This window comes from Delphinapterus leucas, chromosome 18, assembly GCF_059928025.1.
Source record: "Delphinapterus leucas isolate spDelLeu-1000000601 "Yukka" chromosome 18, BTC_Dleu_Yukka2, whole genome shotgun sequence".
Taxonomy (NCBI): domain Eukaryota; kingdom Metazoa; phylum Chordata; class Mammalia; order Artiodactyla; family Monodontidae; genus Delphinapterus; species Delphinapterus leucas.
Window position 1 is genome coordinate 11,436,317 of NC_143146.1, and position 14,111 is coordinate 11,450,427.

General features: G+C 41.7%; 1 protein-coding gene across 9 annotated transcripts in view; it reads right to left on the reverse strand.

Moving 5' to 3' along the window:
• Positions 1-14,111, reverse strand: part of CLYBL (citramalyl-CoA lyase) — a 302,146-nt gene that overhangs the window by 258,775 nt on the left and 29,260 nt on the right. The gene's annotated exons all lie outside the window — the stretch shown is intronic.

Here is a 14,111-nt window from a genome sequence, read left to right on the forward strand (position 1 = left end):
AACATGTAACAACAGAACACAACCCAGTTGCACTCAGAGGCAAGAAAGCATATTGTTTTTTACAATTAACAACTCTTCCAATCTTACGAATATTCATCAAACCTACCAATAACCACTCCCCAAGGAGCCCAGCTTTCTTCTCCCTGTCTTCCTAAAATCTTAGCCACATGCACCTGCAGACTTCCCCACAGGGAGTCATGCATAAAATGGCAGCTCCTACAGAGCGGCCACTGTAACATTTAGTTAAGGAAACTGTGACCAAAGGCTGTTTTCAGAAATTACATCAATCAAAACTTGGCTGTTGCAAAGCCATCACTGGAAAAAATAACCACTTCAGGGAAGTGCCAATGCTGAGTGGTGTCAGCCACTCTGGATGCTACCTCATTGACCACGTATGATGTTCTCCACCAGCCTTAACTACAACCAAGCATATGTGTCACCTTTTAACCTCAAATGTAATTTCGGAGAATACTCCATCCCCAATGCACCACTATGGAGTATTTCTAGAAGAATGAAGTGCTTATGCCACTCAAACATTCTGCAGAGCAGGGGCACTCAGGAGAATTCCCTGAGAGGACAGAGACTTCGGTGGCTACAGTTATTCAGAGTAGAACAGAGAAAAGCACATGTGATGAAACTGTCCTCAACTCCCTTCTGGATCCATGGGCCCCGGGGAGCAGCAGGTAAAGGTTTTTCAGTTCATCTTTGGGTCCCAGCCTTTCCTCCCCACCCTCGGTCTCTCCCTGGGGCTACCCAATGTCCTTCCTCCCAGCCTGTGACCACACAGATGATTCTAGTGCATAGCGAAACTCTCTAACAGAGCAATGGTACAATGGGAGTAGAAGCCCTCCACAGCTGGTATGGATCCACAAGCGAACCTTATGCTGTTCCACAGGCTTGGCACAGCCTTGCTGGCACACAGCCCCTTGCTGCAAATTTCCCTACAGCTACATCTTCTCCAGGAGGCACCACCCACATGCATTTGCATCTTCCAGTTCAGGCCTAGCTACCACTTATAGTTCTTGCTCACCAGCTTGGCTACTGCCCACTAGTTTTAGCTCAGTTTTACCTCATTTCCCACCAACTCCTCCGTCCAGCCCACAGGCATGTCCCCTGCCTCCAGGCTACTCCTGGTCTATATAACGCTTTATGGTATTTCCTATTTCCTCAGAGTCTCCTCTGTCTTTCTCTTCTCTTCAGCCCTGCTCCTAGCAGAGGCCCTTCTTTCTCCGTGAAAGCATTCTGAATACTCTCTGCCATCCCATTCTTTTAGGAAGCCATTCTAGAAGGCTCTAGCTCCAATTCCTGAATTTCTGGTCTACCATCTTAGATCATCTTTACTCCATTCTTCAGCCCTTCATTTCTCTATCTCTAGGGCAAACAACCATCCTGGCTTGCCTGGAACAGAGGGGCTTCCAGGAATGTGGGACCTTCAGTGCTAAAACCAGGACAGTCCTGGGCAAGTTGAGACAGTTGGTCCCCCTACCTCCCCAGACTACTTAAAGTTACTTTCTGCCTCATAACCAAAAACATCATTTTTGTTTACGGCATCCCATTTAGCTTCTCACCATGCATTTGCGCAACTCAAGTCTATTTCTAAAGATGTCAACAAACATTTTAAAATACCTAACACTTCACATTGACCTTTTAATACCAATTCAAGTGACAAAGTACACATATTCTTATTCTGAGTTCTTTTCAAAATGATCATTCTAAAATTTCTCAGTTCTTTTTAACCCCTGACTCCTCTTTAGCATTCTTTCTATAAAGATTTCTTCCCCTTCTCTCTCACTGCTTTCATTCTTCTCTGCCCTACAATTTCTCCCCTCTGCACCCTTCTTCTCCCATTTCCATCCTCCATTTGGATGGCATTAAAAGGTCAAATTAAACCCAAAGTAAGTTGAAGATAGGAAATAATAAAGATAAGAACAGAAATCAATGAAATAGAAAACAGAAAAAAATAGGAAAAATCTATAAAACCAAAAGATAGTTCAAGAAGATCAATAAACTGATAAAACTCTAGCCAGACTGACCAAGTAAAAACGAGAGACAAAAGAATTACAAATACCAAGGAAAGAGAGCAAGTCACTACTGACAATATGAACATTAAAAGGATGATAGGGCAGAAGGTGGGAATGAGGGTTAATTGCAAATGGGCTCCAGAGAATTTGGGGGATGGCAGAAATTTGGGGGTGATCTAAAACTAGATCGTGGTGATGGGTTGCACAACTCTACAAATTTACTAATGATTATTTAATTAACACAAAGGATGAATTTTATGGTGTGTAAATTATACCTCTATAAAGCTCTAAGAAAAAGGATAAGGGACAATCAACTCTATGCCCATGAATTTGACCACTTAGACGAAATGGACAAACTCTTTTTTTGTTTTTTTGTTTTTTTTTTGCGGTACGCGGGCCTCTCATCGTTGTGGCCTCTCCCGTTGCGGAGCACAGGCTCCGGACGCGCAGGCTCAGCAGCCATGGCTCACGGGCCTAGCCGCTCCGCAGCATGTGCGATCTTCCCGGACCGGGGCACGATCCCGTGTCCCCTGCATCGGCAGGCGGGCTCTCAACCACTGCGTCACCAGGGAAGCCCTGGACAAACTCTTTGAAAGACACAAACTACCAATGCTCACTCAAGAAGAATTAGATAACCTGAGTAGCCTTTTATCTATTAAAGAAATTGAATTTGTAGTTTAAAATTTTTTCCACAATGAAAACTCCAGGCAAAAACATTTATGGAAAAAACATTACCAACCTGATCAAAGGCAATTTAGAATATCAGTAGCCATTATGAGGAAGTTTTGAAATCTTCAAACTTAATTTCCTTAAAACCAAATTGGACTACAATAGTTCAAAGTTTTCCAGAACTGAGTGGAATGCTTATTTCGATTGGTATTTTGAGGCTTTCCAATGATATCAGGAATCTAAAATTGCCTCTCTGTAAAATAAGGTTTTAAGACTAACTGAGGCAAAGGATTAAAGAAAGATAAAATGGCTGCTGAAGTCTCAGGCTCTTCTTCCTGGGCTTCTTTGTCTCAGACTCCACCTCCGATGCCATCTTCCTCCTTCTCTTCTACACGACCTACGCCTCCTCTATACCCTCAATCCTCCCATACTAATTCTCTTGCCAAACTTCCCCTTTTCTCTGAAACTCTCCCCACTCCCTTTTCCTCTGAACTTGTCAGAACCTATCCTTTTAAAATTAAGTCTTCTGAGGGTCCAGAGGCTAAATCCTTAATTTCTTATTCTCCCTGGGCTAAAGGTGAACTGCGAGCCATCGTCAAAGATTCTCCTAAAGTAACCGAAGATCCTCACAGGTTTGCTGAAGAATTTAATATAGTCATTCAAACTTATCAACCTGTTTTTTCCTGACTTATATTGGCTGGTTCATATGCTTGTTGATAAAGGCCAGGCTCAGCTTTGGATGAAAACCACTAACTGGAAAAGTCCTGAAAGGTCTCTAGAATTACAACTGGGAGACCAGCCCACTAACTTCCTATACAATCAGGCTCAGGCAATCACGAGATGACTTCATCAAGCAACCCCTAGGGCTTTTCCAAAGCCTGTTCATTGGAACAAAATTCAGGCTTGCACACAAAAATCTGAGAACCTGTTCATGATTATTAAAATCAACTTCAGATTGTTTTTAAAGAGAATTCTGGTCTTCCTTCAGAGGTTGATTCCACCCAGGTAGCTTTTAACTCCATGTTTATTAATGGGCTGAACTGGGACCTTTCCCTTTAAGTAAAAAGGACCAGGTTAGAATGGGAAACTGTGTCCATTCCAGACTTAGTTAATCTGGCAAAACAGATCTTTCCTACTCTAGATGGGTAACCTCCAAGGAAGACCACCAAAATTCTTAATCTTCAGCTCTAGCAAATGAAGGCTCCCAGAGAAAATGAAAACCCTCCTGTTTTCTGCTGTTATTGTAAAAAGCTAAGACACTGAAAAAGAGACTGTTAAAAATTTAAGTGCTTTAGGCAACTCTGGCCCTCTAACCAACCTTTCTGGAAGAGATTTTGAGGGGTCTATTTGAATTCTGATGGGAGGTACACTGTGAATTTTGCCAACATCTGTTGGAGATTTTGCCCATAAGGGAAGTGGTAGCTGATTTAATGGGGACAATCAGTGTTTCCAGAAACTGCTCTAGTACCGTCAGAAATGGAACAAATAAAAGATGTCAAAGGGTCATTTAATTCACCTGGTAGGTCACTTTGATGACTACTGTCAAACTGCAGTTTGCCCAAACCCAGTTTCGATGTTTAGAGTATCTGATATCAGAACAAGGGTTAAACCTAGATCCAGACAGACTTTATGGTATCTTAAGTTTCCCCAAACCCAAAACTAAGTGCCAACTGTGAGGTTTTCTCAGCCTAGTTAGTTACTGCCGAAATTGGGATTCCAAATTTCTCTCTTATGGCCAAACCTCTATATGTTTTACTAAACAATAACAACCCTGACCCATTTTTATGGGATGAACTAAATGACACAGACTTCAAGGCCTTAAAGGAGAGTATGATGAACCCACCTGCCCTTGGGCACACCCATTATAGATTCCCCTTTTCTTTGTTTGTATATGAAAAGGAAGGGAACACCCTTGGTGTACTCACCCAAAAACATGGGGACCACCATTGACACACAAAGTATAATAGCCAGCAACTGGACCCTGTGGCACAGGGATACTCCCCTTGCCTTAGAGCCATTACAGCCACTGCCCTCTTGCTTAAGACCACCAAGAAAATTGTTATGGGATCCCCTTTCACCATTTTTGTACCTCATGCAGTAGAAGCTCTCCTGAATTCCCACCATACTCAACATTTCTCAGCCAGACATCTCACCTCCTCTGAAGTCCTCTCATTACCTGCCCCTCACATAACTCTTTTACACTGTAATAACCTTAACTCAACTACTCTTCTCCCCTCCGCCACAGAAAGAGTTCCTCACCCCTGCTTAACTCTGACGGACCACCTCCTGACTCCTCGCAATGATCTACAGGAAATTTCATTGGGTAACACTGACTTCTCATGGTTCACTGATGGTTCTTTTTCTTAAAGGTGATGATGGCAAATATTGTGCTGGGTATGCCATTACTACTCCTTTGATGTTGTTGAGGTAGCATCTTTACGGCTACTTTGGCCCAACAGGCTGACTTATATTCCCTTACACGTGCTTGTGATTTAGCCAAGGATAAAACTGCCAATATTTAAACTGATAGCAGATATGCTTTTTGGAGTAACTCGTGATTTTGGAATGTTGTGGAAGCAACGTGGCTTATTTCCATTGGAAGTAAAAATTTAAATGGCCCCTATGTTCAAGAATTATTGAATACAATACTCTTACCACATGTTTTAGCTATTATTAAGGTTCTGGGACATTCTAAGCTTGATTCTCTGGAAGCTAGGGTAAATCATTTTGCTGATAATTCTGCAAGGAATGCTGCCTTTAAAAGGACCACCAGCATCCAAACTTCTGTCATGATCCAAAGGGATATTTCACCAGATGATAATTTAGAAAAACTGGCTAGAGAAGCCCAACAATTGGCCTCAGAAAAGGAAAAACAAAATTGGAAATTCCATAATTGTTGTTTTGATAAAAAGAGAAAGCTCAGGTTTGGACCAAACAACAACCCAGTCCTACCAGAGACACTAAAATTCCCACTCTTCACCACCATACATTCATTAAACCATTGGTCTACTGACAAAATGACAGCCTTCATGAATCAATATTGGTGGGGAAACATTAAGAAGGCCACAAAAAGTGCCTACCTCACTTGTCCCATTGTCCAAAGTACAATCCAGGGAAGCTGTTAGTATTGCTCCCAGACGTTTTAAGCTGTTTAATGAACCATCTGAAGTCTGGCAAATGAATTTTATACAATTTATTCCATCTAGTGGAATATGTCATGACCTATGTTTTAGTCATGACCTATATGTTTACACACTGGACTGAAGCTTTCCCTTGCAGACAGGGAACTCCTCTCAAACTTCATAGTGATTAAGGAATCCATTTTCACTGGCCAGGCACTTACACAAGTATGTGCTGCTTGTCTGGTTTTATAACACTTTCACTGTACTTGCGACCCTCAATCCTCTAGTTTAGTTAAACAGACTAACAGCATTATTAAGACTCAATTGGCAAAATTTGTAGAGACCTTCCAAATACTTTGGCCAAAAGCATTGCCATTGGTCCTTCTAAAACTCAGATCCATCCCTTTTGGAACTCATAAACTCTCACCCTTTGAAATAGTCACAGGATGCCCAATACACTTGGCTCCTGCTTCTTTTGACGCACAACTGGTAAAAGGAGAGACAATTCAATATTGCAAAGGCTAACTGATGCTATTAAAAATAACCATGTTTGGGCTTCCCTGGTGGCGCAGTGGTTGAGAGTCCGCCTGCCGATGCAGGGGACAAGGGTTTGTGCCCCGGTCCGGGAAGATCCCACATGTCGTGGAGCGGCTGGGCCCGTGAGCCATGGCCCCTGAGGCTGTGGGTCCGGAGCCTGCGCTCCGCAACAGGAGAGGCCACAGCAGTGAGAGGCCCACGTACCACAAAAAAAAAAAAAAAGTAACCATGTTTTGGTAGAGCAATCTTTTCACAGTGTGCCTTCAGGAAATGAAGACCTTAAGCATCACACATTGCAACCTGGAAATTTCATCTATTGGAAAAGACACCTCCAGAAGAACTCTCTTCAATCTCACTGGAAAGACCCCTATCAAATACTGTTAACCAACCCTTGTGCCACCAAACCCCAAGAAACAGACTCCTGTATTCATGTGACACACCTCAAGAAAGCACCTAATTCTGACTGGAACCGAATGTCACCTGGTGACCTGAAAGTAAAGATTTCCCAGAATTGAAGCAGGTGCTAACTGATCAGACAGCTTTCCCAAGAAATCTGTACCAGGCCTTTTGAAAGTTTGTTGCCAAACCTTTGATGACATAACACTTCAGATGATCTCCAATGTCTATGACCTTGTTAACACATAGACTTCAGATAAAAAGTGCCTGAGAGTTCCCCCTCTGGCCCCTCCTTGTTACTGGAATGTGACCTTAATAGGTTCCCAATCTGTGCACTTCCCCTACAACATGAAACACTATACGTAGGAAAGGTCCTTCCAGACACTGCAGCACAAAAAGCTGCTGAAACGAGAAAACCTGACTTGATCAGCAATGCTTTCAGAGAAAAATATTGATCAAAAGGTGGAAATATGAAAAATTAATTAAACAGAAACCTTAATTACATAGAGTTGGGAAACTAGAAGGGGGAACTCTCATGACCTGGCACCACTGCAGAGCCCAAGAGGAAGAAGAAGACTGCTCTTCTTTCCTGCCAAGGACTCAATAAATGAAAAGCCATGGACTCTTTGCTTACTACGGTCCTCCCAACTTTCTTTCCTTCTCTATAAAAGCATTCTCCTTCCCTTGTCATGCAGGAAGTTGAACATGTATTGCCATGGTTGCTGACCCTGAATTGCAATTCTCTGCTGACCCCAAATAAACCCATTTCTGCTAGAGAACTTTCTGGCAGTCTATTTGTTTTGGGTCAACACCCCTTTCCCCAGTTTGGTGGTAGCCTTGAAAACCAACAGCTAAAACTACAGTGAAAACCAGCAGCCTGGCAGCCACTGGAGGGGGCAGGGCAGGATTGGAGCTCTTTCAAAGCTCCACTCCCAGAGGACTGCCACTACTTGACCTGTCTGGTGGTTCCCTGGAAGACCCCACTGACCTGACTCAGAGTTGAACAGTGGTAACAGCATTTTCCCGAAATCATTTTTCAAAAACCATCAGAAGCAATTATTTAACATCACAGCTACCTGAGATAGTAGATAACAGCTGGGGTAAACAACAGGCTAAAAAAAAGCTTAAACAGAAAAGCTGGAGAATGAGATATCCATAGAGTTTGAAAAGCTCTGACATATTCCTGGGAATCTAAAAGTCTATGCACATGTGTAGGGCAGTTGATGGCAGACGCACCTTATAAGAAACACTAATGGAAGTTCTTCAGGCTGAAATTAATCCCAAACAATAATTCAAATTCATACACATACACAAAGAGCAATGGTAAAGGTAACTGTGTAATTATAAAACACTGTTTAAATGCATACTTCTGTACCTTTCTCCTCTTGTCTAATTTTAAAAGCAACTATATAAAAAAAATTATATAATTGTATTGTTAGGCCTATAACATTTAGACACGTAATATATTTGCCAATAACAGCACAAAAGAGGTGGGTAGGAGCAAAGATGTACTGGGTTAAAGAAATGGCACCAGATGGTAACTCAAATCCACAGGAACATTTGAAAAGAACCAGGAACAATAAATAAGAAGGTTGCTATAACAAATACTATAAAGTAAGTGTGTGTTTGTGTGTGTGTGTGTGTGTGTATTTGCATCTCCTTCTCCTAGTTTCTTTAAAAGACATAAAATTATATAAATGATAACTACAAGCCAAAGCAATCTTGAGAAAGAAAAACAGAGCTGGAGGAATCAGGCTCCCTGACTTTAGACTATACTACAAAGCTTCAGTAATCAAGACAGTATGGTACCGGCACAAAAACAGAAATATAGATCAATGGAACAGGACAGAAAGCCCAGAGATAAACCCATGCACATACAGTCACCTATCTTTGATAAAGGAGGCAAGAGTATACAATGGAGAAAAGCCTCTTCAATAAGTGGTGCTGGGAAAACTGGACAGCTACATGTAAAAGAATGAAATTATAACACTCCCTAACACCATACACAAAAATAAACTCAAAATGGATTAAAGACCTAAATGTAAGACACTATAAAACTCTTAGAGGAAAACATAGGCAGAACACTCTGTGACATAAATCACAGCAAGATCCTTCTTGACCCACCTCCTAGAGAAAGGGAAATAAAAACAAAAATAAACAAATGGGACCTAATGAAACTTAAAAGCTTTTGTACAGCAAAGGAAATTGTAAAAAAGACAAAAAGACAACCCTCAGAATGCGAGAAAATATTTGCAAATGAAGCAACTGACAAAGGATTAATCTCCAAAATTTACAAGCAGCTCATGCAGCTTAATATCAAAAAAACAAACAACCCAATCCAAAAATGGGCAGAAGACCTAAATAGACATTTCTCCAAAGAAGATATACAGATTGCCAACAAACCCATGAAAGAATGCTCAACATCACTAATCATTAGAGAAATGCAAATCAAAACTACAATGAGGTATCACCTCACACCAGTCAGAACGGCCATCATCAAAAAATCTACTGACAATAAATGCCAGAGAGGGTGTAGAGAAAAGGGAACCCTCTTGCACTGTTGGTGGGAATGTAAACTGATACAGCCACTATGGAGGACAGTATGGAGGTTCCTTAAAAAACTAAAAATAGAACTACCATATGACCCAGCAATTCCACTACTAGGTATATACCCTGAGAAAACCATAATTCAAAAAGAGTCATGTACCAAAAATGTTCATTGCAGCTCTATTTACAATAGCCAGGAGATGGAAACAACCTAAGTGTCCATCATCGGATGAATGGATAAAGGAACATGTGGCACATATATACAATGGAATATTACTTAGCCATATAAAGAAACAAAATTGAGTTATTTGTAGTGAGGTGGATGGACCTAGATTCTGTCATACAGAGTGAAGTAAGTCAGAAAGAGAAAGACAAATACTGTATGCTAACACATATATATGGAATCTAAGGGAAAAAAATGTCATGAAGAACCTAGGGGTATGACAGGAATAAAGACACAGACCTACTAGAGAATGGACTTGAGAATATGGGGAGGGGGAAGGGTAAGCTGGGACAAAGTGAGAGAGTAGCACGGACATATATACACTACCAAACGTAAAACAGATAGCTAGTGGGAAGCAGCCACATAGCACAGGGAGATCAACTCGGTGCTTTGTGACTATCTAGAGGGGTGGGATAGGGAGGGTGGGAGGGAAGGAGACACAAGAGATATGGGAACATATGTATATGTATAACTGATTCACTTTGTTATAAAGCAGAAACTAACACATCATTGTAAGGCAATTATACTCCAATAAAGATGTAAAAAAAAAGAGTTATGTACCACAATGTTCATTGTAGCACTATTTACAGTAGCCAGGACATGGATGCAACCTAAGTGTCTATCGACAGATAAATGGATAAAGAAGATGTGGCACAGATATACAATGGAATATTACTCAGCCACAAAAATAAACGAAATTGAGTTATTTGTAGTGAGGTAGATGGACCTAGAGTCTGTCATACAGAGTGAAGTAAGTCAGAAAGAGAAAAACAAATACCAGATGCTAACACATATATGGAATCTAAAAAAAAAGGTTCTGAAGAACCTAGGGACAGGACAGGAAAAAAGACGCAGACGTAGGGAATGGACTTGAGGACACGGGGAGGGGGAAGGGTCAGCTGGGATGAAGTGAGAGAGTAGCACTGACATATATACACTACCAAATGTAAAACAGACAGCTAGTGGGAAGCAGCCACATAGCACAGGGAGACCAGCTCGGTGCTTTGTGACCACCTAGAGGGGTGGGATAGGGAGGCTGGGAGGGAGACACAAGAGAGAGAGGATATGGGGATATATATATACATGTAGCTGATTCACTTTAGCTGTTTCTGTTATACAGCAGAAACTAACACAAAAATGTAAAGCAATTATACTCCAATAAAAATGTTAAAAAAATGATAACTACAACAAAGTATCACTGGATTTGTAACATATCTAAATATAATATGTATAACAATAATATCATAAAAAGGAAGAAAAGGGAATAGAACTATATAGATATAACATTTCTCCATCTTCTGGAATTAAGTTAGTATAAATCAAAAGTAGATTCTGATAAGTTAAGATGTATATGGTAACAGGTTATACATACAATGAAACACCCAGCCATAGGAAGGAATGGAGTTCTAATACATGCTACACCATGGAAAACTTTTGAAAACATTATGCTAAGTGAAATAAGCCAGAAACAAAAGGACAAACATTGCATGATTCCACTTCTATGAAATACCTAAAATAGGCAAATTCAGAGACACAAAAAGTAGAGTAGAGAATACCAGGTGCTAGGAAGGAGGAGTTATTGCTTAATGGGTACAGAGTTTCTGTTTGGAGTGACGAAAAAATCAGGGGGACAGTGAATATGATAATGCCACTAAACTGTACAGTCAAAATGGTTAAGATGGCAAAGTTTATGTTATACATATTTTACCACAATTTTTTTTAAAAGATGCATATGGTAAGCCTTAGAGCAACCACTAAAAAAAAAATAGTGGAAAAAATCATTAAAGAACTAAAAAGTATTACATAAGAAAATATTCACTTAATGCAAAAGAAAGCAGTAGAAAAGGAACAGAGGAACAAAAAAGACATGAGACATATAGAAACCAATACCAAATAAACACATTACAAGAAAGGAAAAGTGCAGACCAATGTCGCTCATGAATACAGATGTAAAACCCTCAAAAATATTTGCAAATCAAATCCAACAATGTATAAAAAGAATTATATGCCATGACTAAGTGGGATTTATGCGAGGTATACAAGGCTGGTCCAATATTCAGAAATCAATTAATGTATCCGCCACATCAACAGGCTAAAGAAGAAAAATCATATGATCATATCAATTGATTACAGAAAAAGAACCTGACAAAATTCAACACTGATTCATGTTAAAAACAAACAAACAAACAAAAAACCTCAGTAAATAGGGAATAAAAATGTTCTACAAAACACCTACAACTAACATCAGACTTAACAGTGGAAACTGGATGCTTTCCCTAAGATTGGGAACAAGGCAAGAATGCCCCCTCTCATCACTCCTATTTAACATGCTACTAAAACCACTAGCTAGTGCAACTAGACAAGAAAAGGGAAAAGAGAATCTTACTGTATGATGAATATATGAAACAACTTCACTGAGGGGGATGGAAGAAAAAGGTGCTAACCTAAGTAACTGTGGAAATGAGTGGAACCTACAAGACTAAAGGGAAAGGAACTATACCTAAGCACTGCACTCTAGTTGATAAAGCTTTTTTCCCATGGAGTATGGTCTAACAAGTCAGATACTGCTACATGTGTATGCTGAAACTGAATAACTGAGTAACTGTATGGCGCATGGTGGGAGCCAGGTTTCTCACTGGGGGAGTGAAAATTTACAAACAAGCAAGGTGAAGAGGCTAGAACGATTCATGTGGTAATGGATTAGAATTGGAGACAGTATGAACTCATGTTTAGCTTAATATATATAGATACAGATGGTTACATCAGAAATATTTCTAGATGTGTATATATGCATGGGTTACTATTCACACATATTTCTTTGAGGATTTAAAAGGCATCCCTAGCAAGAGCACACCTACCTGTAGGCAGTTATGTTCCCCCAACTTGAGGACAGGGTATTTATATAAACTGAGAAGTGGCAATGGAGAGCTGCAAGGCTGGAGACAGGATAGGCGGGGAAATATCAGGGACAGCAAGAGAGGCAAATGTTGGAGGGTCGGGAAGAGGTTTCAGCACATGCTTAACAAGCAATGTTGCTGATACTCTAAAAACAGAAGAAAAAAGCCAACAGAAGCCAGTCCACTGGCCTGAAGCTAAAGTGCAATACAACTGGGATAGAAATTAAGGCATGTCTAGGCAAACTTTTCTAAGTTGACCTTGGGCACATTTACTTTTCCCATCCCCATGTGTTCTGAAGGTGCCAGGACCCGCAGGATTTAACTTGGGGTGTAGGCTCTGGGAAGGGCCCTGCATGAAAGCCTGCTGCCATGGCCTTGGTGGGGTGTGTAGGTGTGCTGAGAATGAGCCAATGTGCTAAGGGAGATGACGAGCATTGCGAGCTGAGCCCCAAGAGCCTTAGAAGTAGGTGACTGGGTGTGGTCATTTGACCCATTGTTGAAGAGGCCACAGAAGCTGGCCCCTTCACAGGCCAGGAAAGGACTTTCTGGAAGGGTCTGGATACACCCCTTCAGGGGCTCCTCTGGCTCCAGGGGTGAGCTCCGGTGTCCAGAGACATTACCAGGCCCAGATGTAGGAAATGGGAAGGTGGGATGCATAAAACCAGGTGGGGCCTGGTATGGGACACCGGTGAGTCAGGAAGCACGGAGCAAGCAGATGTAAAAAAGTTCCAGACCAGGAGCCACTGACTTGGTTTCTGAACCCAACTCTGCCATTCTCTGCTTTGAGAGTCACTTAGCCTCTCCGAGCCTCAGTTTCCTCATCTTTATGAATGACTCACCCAGCTTCTTCACATGGTGATCGGCGAACAGAATGAGATACCGTATGTGCATGTAGTTGGCAAACAAGCAAGTCTCAACCAGCGGTTCTCAAAGTGTGATCTGAGGACACCTGGGGGCGGGGGCGGGGTGCCCTGAGACCCTTTGAGAGGGTCTGCCAGGTCTTCCCTTTTCCAAATAGACTGTGCCTGAGCCTGAAATTTCTTGGTAAGCTTCCTCCAAGGCAGCTGATATGAGACTCCAATGGTCCTTAATTAAACCGAAGAGATTTTCAAACATATAAAACCATGCCACTTTTTTTAAATAGTTATTTTCATTAAAGATGCAATTTGCGTTAAATTTGAATGGATTTGTTATTTTTAAATGAATATTTAAAATTTTTAATTCCTCATACCGTTAAAATCAACAGATACAAGCAAAAGCCCTTCGGGGTCCTCAATAATTTCTCAGCCCGTAAAGGGGTCCTGAGACCGGACAGTTTGGGAACCGCTGTGCCCAACAACAGTGGAGGCGAGCCGCCTCTCAGCATCCTCTGAGAGGCTGACTCCAGACCCCCTTTTATAAAACACGCATACGTTCACGGTTTCCACGTGTGGGGACGCTAGTTTTGTTTTCTGGGTCTCAGAGATCCAACGCTTGTACCCATTTTCCCGGCCGAAGTAAGGGCCCTCCCACAGGGAGGCACTGACAGTGTGGGGCGACCCTAGCGGGGGGTCGGCGACCTTGGCAGAGGTCGAGCCCGCGCGCGCGGGAGGCAAACGATGCTCCCGGCTGGCGGGAGTTCCCGCCAGTGGGCGCTGAGCCGGGTACCGACCCACGGTGAGCCTGACCGGGTAGCGGGGGACTGGGGACCTGCACTCAC